Source organism: Ochotona princeps, chromosome X (assembly GCF_030435755.1).
Source record: "Ochotona princeps isolate mOchPri1 chromosome X, mOchPri1.hap1, whole genome shotgun sequence".
Taxonomy (NCBI): domain Eukaryota; kingdom Metazoa; phylum Chordata; class Mammalia; order Lagomorpha; family Ochotonidae; genus Ochotona; species Ochotona princeps.
Window position 1 is genome coordinate 7,132,783 of NC_080865.1, and position 9,944 is coordinate 7,142,726.

The following is a 9,944-nucleotide window of genomic DNA, read 5'->3' on the forward strand; positions in this document are numbered from 1 at the left end:
CACACACACACACACACACACACACACACACACACGTACATACACAGTTTTTTTTTAAGTTCGTTAAGATATTTCCAATACACAAAGGAGATTGATAACTAATTTACTATAGACTGGTCTTAGGGAAAAGAAAATGACTCTAAGTTAATCTCAAAATCAATGAAGAATGGAGAACAAATACAATGATAATCATGCATATTGGTCCAAAAATAAAAAGCATGGTGTATATACCAAGTTCATAGTAATGAGCACTGTTTGAGAGGTTAAAGTAGGTGATTATTCAGAGCTCATGAATGAAAATACTACATAACTCAGGAGATGATGGAGATCAGAATCAAATCAAGAGAAGAACTAATACATTTTTCGAGTTCAGACATTGTTAAGTTAAACAGTTAAATAATTATGATAAATTTCCAAAAACAACTAGTAAAATAGAGAAGGGTGAGAAGATAGAAAAAGAAAAATGCATAAATACAAACCAGTAGAAAGATAAAATTAAAAAGTAAAAATTTCTATCAATAAAAATGTCACGTATCTCATAGGAAAAGAAAAATATGTGGACTAATGAATGATACCAACCTCTGCCCAGAATTGAGAGACAAGGGAGATCTCACAGTAAGGAGGGATTTAATAGTAATTATCTTGACCCAAATTTAAGATGATTCTAGAATCTCCTTAATATTATTATTTTTGTAATTTACAAATATATTATGTGTGCTATTTTGTATGCATCATACATTACAATGAAAAGATTTAAAAATAATTTTCAAAGTAAGCAGCTACCAGCAAAGAGACAGAGTTGAAATATAATATCTTTCCATATTATTATCCCTCGTTCCCAGCCACACAACTGCCTTTCCCAAGACAACCTGTTAATTTTATTTATTTTTCGAAGGTATTTTAACATGTAAAATTAATACATACATAGTATACCTTTCACATGTTTACCAAATGGCAGTATATGGTGATGCAAATTATTGTGTATCATGACTTTTTGACTTAACTATATATGTAAGCATTTGTTTCACATTGACACATCAAGCAATTATTTTGCTATGGTAACATAAGGTAAGTGACTTATTTGGGGATATACATTTGTATCACTGTTAACACATGTATAGATGCATGTAACCACATACCATCAAGATCCAGAAAAGTTCACAAACTCCAAAAATCTCCCTGCTCTTTCGTTTCAGTCATAGTTCTCCCAACCTCTAAACATCAGCAAAGACTGCTCTCTCTATTCACTGCCAGCCTAGTTTTGTCTTTTCTAAAATACTACCTGAAGAAAACATACAAAAATTTACCTTTTGAAATAGGTTTTGGAGGCCAGCAATGTGGCATACCAGGTTAAACTGTCACTTGCTGTGCTGACATCCCATATGGGCACCAGTCCTAGCTGCTCCACTTCTGATCCAGATTCTTGCTTATAAGCCTGAGAAAGCAGCAGCTGGCTGAGTGCTTGGACGCCTGATCCCACATGCAAGACTGACAGGATGCTCCTGGCTCCTGTTTTTCACCTGGTCCAGCCTCAGTTACTGCAGCCACATAAAGAGTCAACCAGTGGATGAAGACCTCTCTCTTCTCTTTCTGTAACTCTGCCTTTCAAATAAATAAAACAAATCTTTTTCTTTCCTGTGTTTATTTCCTTAATATATTTTTATTTTGAATTTTGAATTATGTGGTACAATTTCATATAGGCTGGGATTCCCCCCTAAACCCCCAACTCCCGACAGATTTTCCCCATTTTACTACAATGGTGTAGTCCTTCATAAGGAATCATAATTCTATCAGTCTGTTGTTTAAGTGTACCCCGACATTGTTGGTACAGACAATGTCAGGCAGTCCAGCATCCCATTGTCTGCACATGTCCAACAGTTTCATTTGGGAATCCGTCTTTCAACTGTAAGCAGGGATGCATGTTCCATTGTTCCCCCACATCTGTATATGATAGACCCTAGTATTCCATCACTATACATTTCCATAACTGAGAACCCATGAAACAAGGTCAACATCTGGTATGAGAACAGCCACAACAACAACAACAACAAATTACAGCACCGAGAAAAAATGCGCCACTGAGTAACCAACACATGAGTGACAAAAAGGAAACACAAAAGTCTCTTGGGAAAAATGATGCCACCATGTAATCCATGAGCCAGTGATGAATTCAACAAGAGAAAAGGAATTATTTGGAATAAACAAAACTGAAATAAAAAATGTTATAACACATGGAATACAGCCAAACAAAAACAGTATGGATCAGATTACTGAAGTTACACTTTCCATGCTGGTTTCCTTACCTAAGAGAGAACATATGGTATTTGTTCTTTTGTGATTGACTCATTTCACTGAGCATAATGGTCCCTAGTTGGGATCATCTAGTTGTAAATAGTATAGTTTCATTCTTCTTAATAGCTAAATAATATTTCATGGAGTAGATTTACCAGTTTCTTTAACCACGCCTCTTTGGGACTGGTATCTGGATTGTTTCCATGTCTTTGCTATTATAGATTGTGCTGCTGCAAATATAGATTTACAGATCTCGTCTACGGCCATACCACCCTGAACGCGCCCGATCTCGTCTGATCTCGGAAGCTAAGCAGGGTCGGGCCTGGTTAGTACTTGGATGGGAGATTTACAGATCTCCTTCTCATATGCAGATTTCACTTCTATTGGGTATATTCCTAGGAGCAAGATAACTGGGTCATATGGCAGGTTTATTTGCAGTTCTCCAAGCACTCTCCATACTGATTTCCACAGTGGTTGTACTAGCCTACACTCCCACCAGCAGTGAAGGAGGGTACCTTTCTCCCCATATCCATGCCAGCAAGTGTTGTTAGTTGATTTCTGAATGTAGGCCAGTCTCACTGGAGTTAGGTGGTACCTCAAAGTGCTTTTCATTTGTATCTCTCTTTTCATATGTCTGAGCATCTTTTCATAGGTTTATGATGCAGATGATTAAGCCCCACCTGGGATACAGGCATCCTACAACGGAGAGCCTTGAACGTGCAGGTTGCTTTGGTTTTTTTTATCCATCTCCATGCTAATCACCTGGGAAAGCAGCAGGAGCTGGCCTAAGTGTTTGGACCCCTGCCACCAGGAAGGAGCTCTGGATTCTTGGCTTCTGCCTTTTCCAGCCAAGGCTGTTGCATTCATTTGGGGAGTGAGCCAGAGGATAAAAAACCTCAAAAAATAAATATCTGTAAGCAATTAAGATGAGCATTCGAAGACATTGAGGAATTACCATTTTTTATATTTGATAATGTTATCATGCTTAAGTTTTTATTAAAGTGCCTATATCATTTAAAATGTTGCTGGTGCAAGAGAGATCACTAGAATGTATTAGGGAGTCTTTATTAACCAAGAATTACAGGTTCCATGGTGTGACCATGGAGGGCATGTGTCAGAGCTGGGACTCCTCAGTGGCTTAGACAGCGCTTTGGACAACATATCCAGTTGCACATAGAGGACATGGCAGTACATTGGAGCCTGTAGAGGACACCTGGTACCATAATAGAGGACAGAACAAACTGATCAACTACCTCAGCCAAGTGTTGGCAGCAAATATCTGGCAAACGGAGACTCTAAGGTGGACTGTGTCAACCAGTGGATTCTGGAGAGATTTCATCATGCTTGGAGTGGCAAGACTGGCAGCAATTCAGAACTGTTGAACTAGCAAAAGCTATTGAGCAGGACCCTCAGAGCATGCCCCACATCAGGGACCCTGGGATAGTGTCAGGTGACTGTTCCCCATCCCAGGGTACGGAGGCAGTTGGGAGGCTGGGTGTGGCAACTTCCCTTGTCTCCCCACTTCCCCGAGATACAGGAAGAAAAAATGAGAATGTGGAAATAATGGTCTCATCCACCTTTCTGTAATCCTTGACCCTTTGTACCCTAATCAACTATGCAAAAATTATCAAAAATAAAAATCATTATCTTTAAAATAAGAAGAAAAAAATAGAAGATGAAAAGGATGCCAAAGATCCAAGTCAGAAGGATTATTTGTAGCAAATGAAGCAAACAACGCCAGACATATATGTGCTCCTAAAACTTGCAGAATTACTTGATTTCTTAGTCATGTTCAAGCCACCAGCTCCCGTTTTTATAAGAAGTATGTAAAACAGCATATACGTTCTTCATCTAGTTACATAAAACACCAAAAAACAAAACAAAAAGTAAGCAAACTATCTTGTAAACATCTTGTGAATCTTGTAAACATCACTTTAGAATTCATAAATCTTTTGAGAACTGAAATTCTGTAACCACTACTTTGACAACTTCCAGCCAAGAAGGTGTAGAGTAGGCTTTGGAATTCTAAGAGGTATGCAAAATAGCTACCAGCTATTTTGCTAATTCAACCTTTACAATAATTTCATGGAAATTAGCCAGTACAGTGAAATCCAAACTTATTCAGCACAATTATTCAAAGAGTTGGCTAATTAGACACAAATAAAAAATCTGTTATTGCAATTTTTGAACTCACAGAAATTCTAAACTTGCAGTTATGTCTTTTATGCCTGCCCAGAAAGAATCATAGAAATGGGAAGCAAAGACCTTGAAGATTCTTTATATTGTGACGGAAACTACAGGACAGAAGTTTTTACAAATTGTGTACTCTTACTTCCAACCAGACATAAATAAGGAGCACGTTTGGCAGTAAGTCTGTAAGCAATTGTAATAGATAACTCTTCATGCACTACAAAAGCATAAATTCCAGGAATAGTGGAATCTTTAGAAATTTTTTATAAGACAGCTAAAATAGGGAAACTAACTATCAGAAGAAAAGATTAGGCTCAAAACTGTTTCCCAACATGCAAAATTGCTAGGATAGAGATTTTGAGGCTATGGGATGCATGTAGCTTTTTTTCAGCCAGTGAACACTTTCCTGTGTCAAGTTAGGAATAGCATTCTATTCTTCAAATGTTCATTTTTGAGAAAAGAGAGTGGTTGGTGTGGAGAAAAAGATGAATTACTTGATAACTTTACAAACTCAAGTTAAAATATGATGACTAAACTACATTATGCGGTCATACAAATCAAAGAACAGATACAGTCAGAAGACTCTAGAGTAGAACTTAACGAATCAGGTTTGGTCCTATAATAGTTAATGACCTGGGTAAGTTGCTTATCAAGATTGAGCTTCAAAATAAGGACACTTACTAGGTCTCCTATTGTCTATTTCCCCACAGTTGCTTCTCTTTCATTTTGTAAATAAAATTTATTGGGGCTGGCACCCTGACTAAGCCCCTACTTGTTGCAGGATAGCATTCCATATGGGTGCCGATTCGTGTTCCAGCTGTTCCAATTGTGATCCAGCTCCCTGCTTATAGTCTGGGAAGGCAGCAGAAGATGACCCAAGTCCTTGGGATCTTGCACCCAAGTGGGAAACCTGGCAAATGTTCCTGACTACAGATCAGCCCAACCCTGGACCTTACAGTCATTTTAAGAGTGATCCAGTACATGGGCGATCTCTCTCTGTCTCTACCTCTGCTTCTCTCTGTAACTCTGTCTTTCAAACCTTTCAATAAATAGACACGTATAGGTATTTTATTTGAAAAGCAGAGTTGCAGAGATAGGGAGGGAGAGATATCTTCCATCTGCAGGTTTACTCCCCAAAAAGCCATAAGCCCAGGGTCAGGGTCAGGGTTTGGGTTAGTTAGGTTTAGACCCAGAGTAAAGCCAGAACCCAGGAGTCACTTCCAGGTCTCCCATTGGATCATCTTCTGCTCCTTTGTTAAACACATTAGCATGGAGCTGGATCAGAAGTGGAGCATCCAGGACTCAAACCAACGCCCATATAGGATGCTAGCATTGTAGTGGAATCTTGACATACTACACCACAAGGGCAGTCACATAGTTACTTCTTTTTCTGTAAGACAATATACACTATTGTAACAGTAGATAGAGAGAGAGGGAGAGAATTTGGGTAAGTATATTGGATTTGGCATTGTTTGACATTTTGGTTATGGTTATATTTTTGTAATATAAAGGAAAATAATACTTTAATGATTTTATTTCAGCTAAATGACATGAAAGAACCTACTAACTAAGTTCTTAGCAGAGGCACATTAAATTGAAACAATATCATAACTTAGTTCCTTATAGATGACTGACAATCATAATACAAGATGATTTAAAATTGTAGTAATTAACCTGTCGCATGCAACACTGATAGCTCATGTGAGCCCAGAGTCAACTCTGATCCAACTCTGATCCAGCTTCCTTCTAATAATGCACTTAAGAAAGGAGCAGAAGACCCAAGTCCATGGGCCCCCTGCCATCCACATGGGAGATCCAGACCTATTTCTAGGCTCCTGGCTTCAGCCTAGTCCAACCCCAGCCTTTACAGCTAGTGGGGAGTGAACCAGCAGATGGTTGATTCTCTCTCTCTCTCTCTCTCTCTCTCTTTCTCTCTCTCCCTTTCCCTCTATCTCTTTTTTTTCTGTCTCTCTCTCCTCTTCCCCTCCCTCCCTCCATCCTTCCCTTCCTCTTTTAACTCTGCCTTTCAAATAAATAGAATAAATCTTTTTAAAAATTGATAGTGTGTTTGGCCCCGAGGTTAAGTTTTCACTCGGGTGCCTGCAGCCCTTACAGCCACACTTGCTTGAAGTCCTGGCTCCACTCCTCATGTCTGTTTCCTGCTAATGCACACTCTGGGAGGCAGCTGTTGGTAGCTCAAGTAGCTGGGTCCCTGCCACTCACATGGGAGACCCAGATGGAGCTCCAGGTTTTAGCCTCAGCTTGGCCTAGCCTTGGCTGCCGAGGGTGTTTGGGAAACAAGCCAGCAAATGAGAGATCTCTGTTTCCATGCCATTCAAATAAAATTAAAATAAACACAACTTTAAAAAAAATGGTAGTGTGTCCTGAGCCATGGTGCAGCAAGCTAGGTATTCATCTGTCATGCTGGCATCCCATGTGAGTTCCCACTGCTTCACTTCTGATCCAGCTCCCTGCATCCATGTAAGAGACCCGGAAAAAGCTCCTGGTTCCTGGCTTTGGATTGGCTGAGTTCTGGACCTTGCAGCCATTTGGGTAGTGAACCAGAAAATGGAAAATCTTCCCGCTGCCCCTGCCCCTCTCTCTGTGTCTTTCCTTCTCTTTCTGTAACTCTGCTTTTCAAAAACAAAACAAAACAAAACAAAACAAATCAGAAAAATAAAGCCTTGTTGTAACATCCTATATTGATACTTGTATTTATAAACTAAAAAATGAGGCTAACCTAAAATGTATATCTTAAAAATCATACTTTGTATCTGTTTGTGAACATAGCTACCTATTTTAAAAGATTTATTTATTTATTAGAAAGTCAGATTTATAGAGAGAAGGGAGATACAGAGAGAAAGATCTTGCATCCACTGGTTTACTCCCCAAGTGGCCACAACAGCCAGAGCTACTCCAATCCGAAGCCAGGAGCCAGGAATTTCCTCCAGGTCTCCCACGCAGGTGCAGGGACCCAAGGCTTTGGGCCGTCCTCGACTGCTTTCCCAGGGCACAAGCAGGATGGGAAGTGGAGTAACCGGGATATGAACCAGCACCCATGTGGGATCCTGGTGCTTGCAAATCAAGGACTTTAGACACTAAGTTACTGTGCTGGGCCCAATATAGCTATATTTTTAAAGTGTTAATTTTTGTCACCTTAAATCTCCAGAATAAGAGAGTAATATTTAATAATGTAATTCCCGTTCATGTATATTTTATTTTTAACAATAAATGTATTTTTATTTTTGAGAATGTTTACATGGCTGAGAAGGATGCATGCCCATGTGGATCAATGATTAGAGAGCAAAGAGTTGAGGAATGAGGGAAAGTGAGTGAGACAACTGTTTCTAGCCTTCTTTTTTTCTTCCTATATATGGGGAAAGGGAAAGAAGCGAAGAGGCCCCTTCCAGCAGCCCAAATGCATCAGTACCCAGGAATGGGGTACAGCCACCCAATGTCAGACCACGGACCCCAGTGTGGAGCATGTTCCAAGGATACTGCTTATGTGGTTTCAATAGTTCTGAGATGCTGTTGAATTTGTTGCTCCAAGGTTGAGGAAATCCTTCCAAGGTCCATTGACTGACAGTCCATCTCCACTCGCCCAGATTCTCACTGTCAAAGCTTGGCTGGGAGAGCTGTTCAATTTGTTCTAATCTCCATAGTACTCTTGACATCCTATGTTGACCCCCATGTATATCTGGGCATGCCTTCCGCTGCACAGGTTTCATCAATTGAGGGGACCAAGCTCTGACACACGCACACCATGGTCAGATTACAGATCCGTTACAGTACCAGATGTCTTCTGCAGGTTCCAATGTGCTGTATCCTCCATGTGCATCTGGGTATGCTGTCCACTGCTCTACCTAAGCCTCTGAGGAGTTTCAGTTCTGGCACATTTGCAATCCATGGTCAGACCACAGATGCTGTGATTCTCCCCATAGTTGGAGTTTTGAGTACAGCAGTTCAGTTAAGGGGATCCCCAAATTAACCTCATCTGAAGTGATCCCCAACCTGAGTCTCAAATATCTTTAAAAAATAAATAGAATCGGCAATTATGCTGGCACACTGGTATAATTAACACAAATTTTGCATTAACCAGGCCCATGGTATCTGCCAGCTATTAGCTCCTTTTCTCCCAGCTGTGTAACACTTGCCTAGGCACAATGTAACCTAGGAAGTTGCCTACAGCTAGGAGTCATGTATATTTTGTTAAAAGTTATAAAATAAATTAGAACAATTGATGACAATATTAGGGAGACAGTTTCTCTTAGGAAAGAGAAGTGATATAATTAAAATACTGCTTACATCCATGTGAACTTTTAAAAAATAATTGAAAACTTTACTGTAGCAATACAAATGTGACAAACAGATGATATATTTCCTGAAAATTAGCAGTCAATGTAATAAAATGAATGAATGCATCCGATGTTGAGCAAATTCCTGTTAGACTGACTCTTGGTTTTATCATCTGCTAGATAAAAAAAATCTTTTAACTATATAGGAGTGTGGTCTTGAGAAGTTTATAAGATAACAAATGTGCTTTTGGTCCTGGAAAATAGGAGATGATCAGTAGATATTAATTGCTTCCAAACAGCAAATAATATGCTGTTTTCTAAATGCATGATAATTTCATTTTTACCATATTTCACATAGTTTCTTCAAGTTAATAAAACATTGATATTATATGTAAATGCTTTAGACAGTCCTAAGAAGATTTAATAAACAATCATGTAGGAAAAGGCAATACTTTGCAAAAACTATGTGTAAAAATTGGTAGAATCAATACAGCGTTATTTGTAAGTATTCTCATGTTTCAAAAATAATATAGATGAAAATAGCTATAATTTACTACATACTAGTGATATAGTACTTCAACTCAGTTTTAACAATGTACATCACAGCTATTTTCTGTTTGTTTAAAGTTATAGAATCTCAGGAATATATCTGTGTATCTATTCTATTTCTTTAAGTTTAGCAAATTATAAATACTTACAATAAAATATAAAAGCTTCAGAAAAAGAAATTGTCATGCCAAGATATCTTCCTAAAGAAACCCACGAAATATTTAAAGCAAAATTAGTATCAATTGCATGAATCTTGTCTAAAATAAAATGGGAAGAAACAGTTTACATATGATTGAAATATTTCGCTAATTTCAAAACCAGAACAAAAGACAGTACAAAAGAGGAAAACTTTAAATAATTGCTTTTCATGAACTTGGTTATTTTACCGAAAAAAAATTCAATCCAAAAATAAAATTTAAAAAGGTATAGGCTATGATTGAGGGAGATTTGCTCACCACTAAAGTTTCAGTAAACTGACATAATCATTGTAGATGTTTGAAAGATATTTTGAGGATTAATTGATGAATTATAAGTGAAGGATTCATGAATGAATGAATGAATTCTTACTGTGCCAATATTTCCATTCAGCAGTTCCAAAGTCAGCTCAACATCAATTCT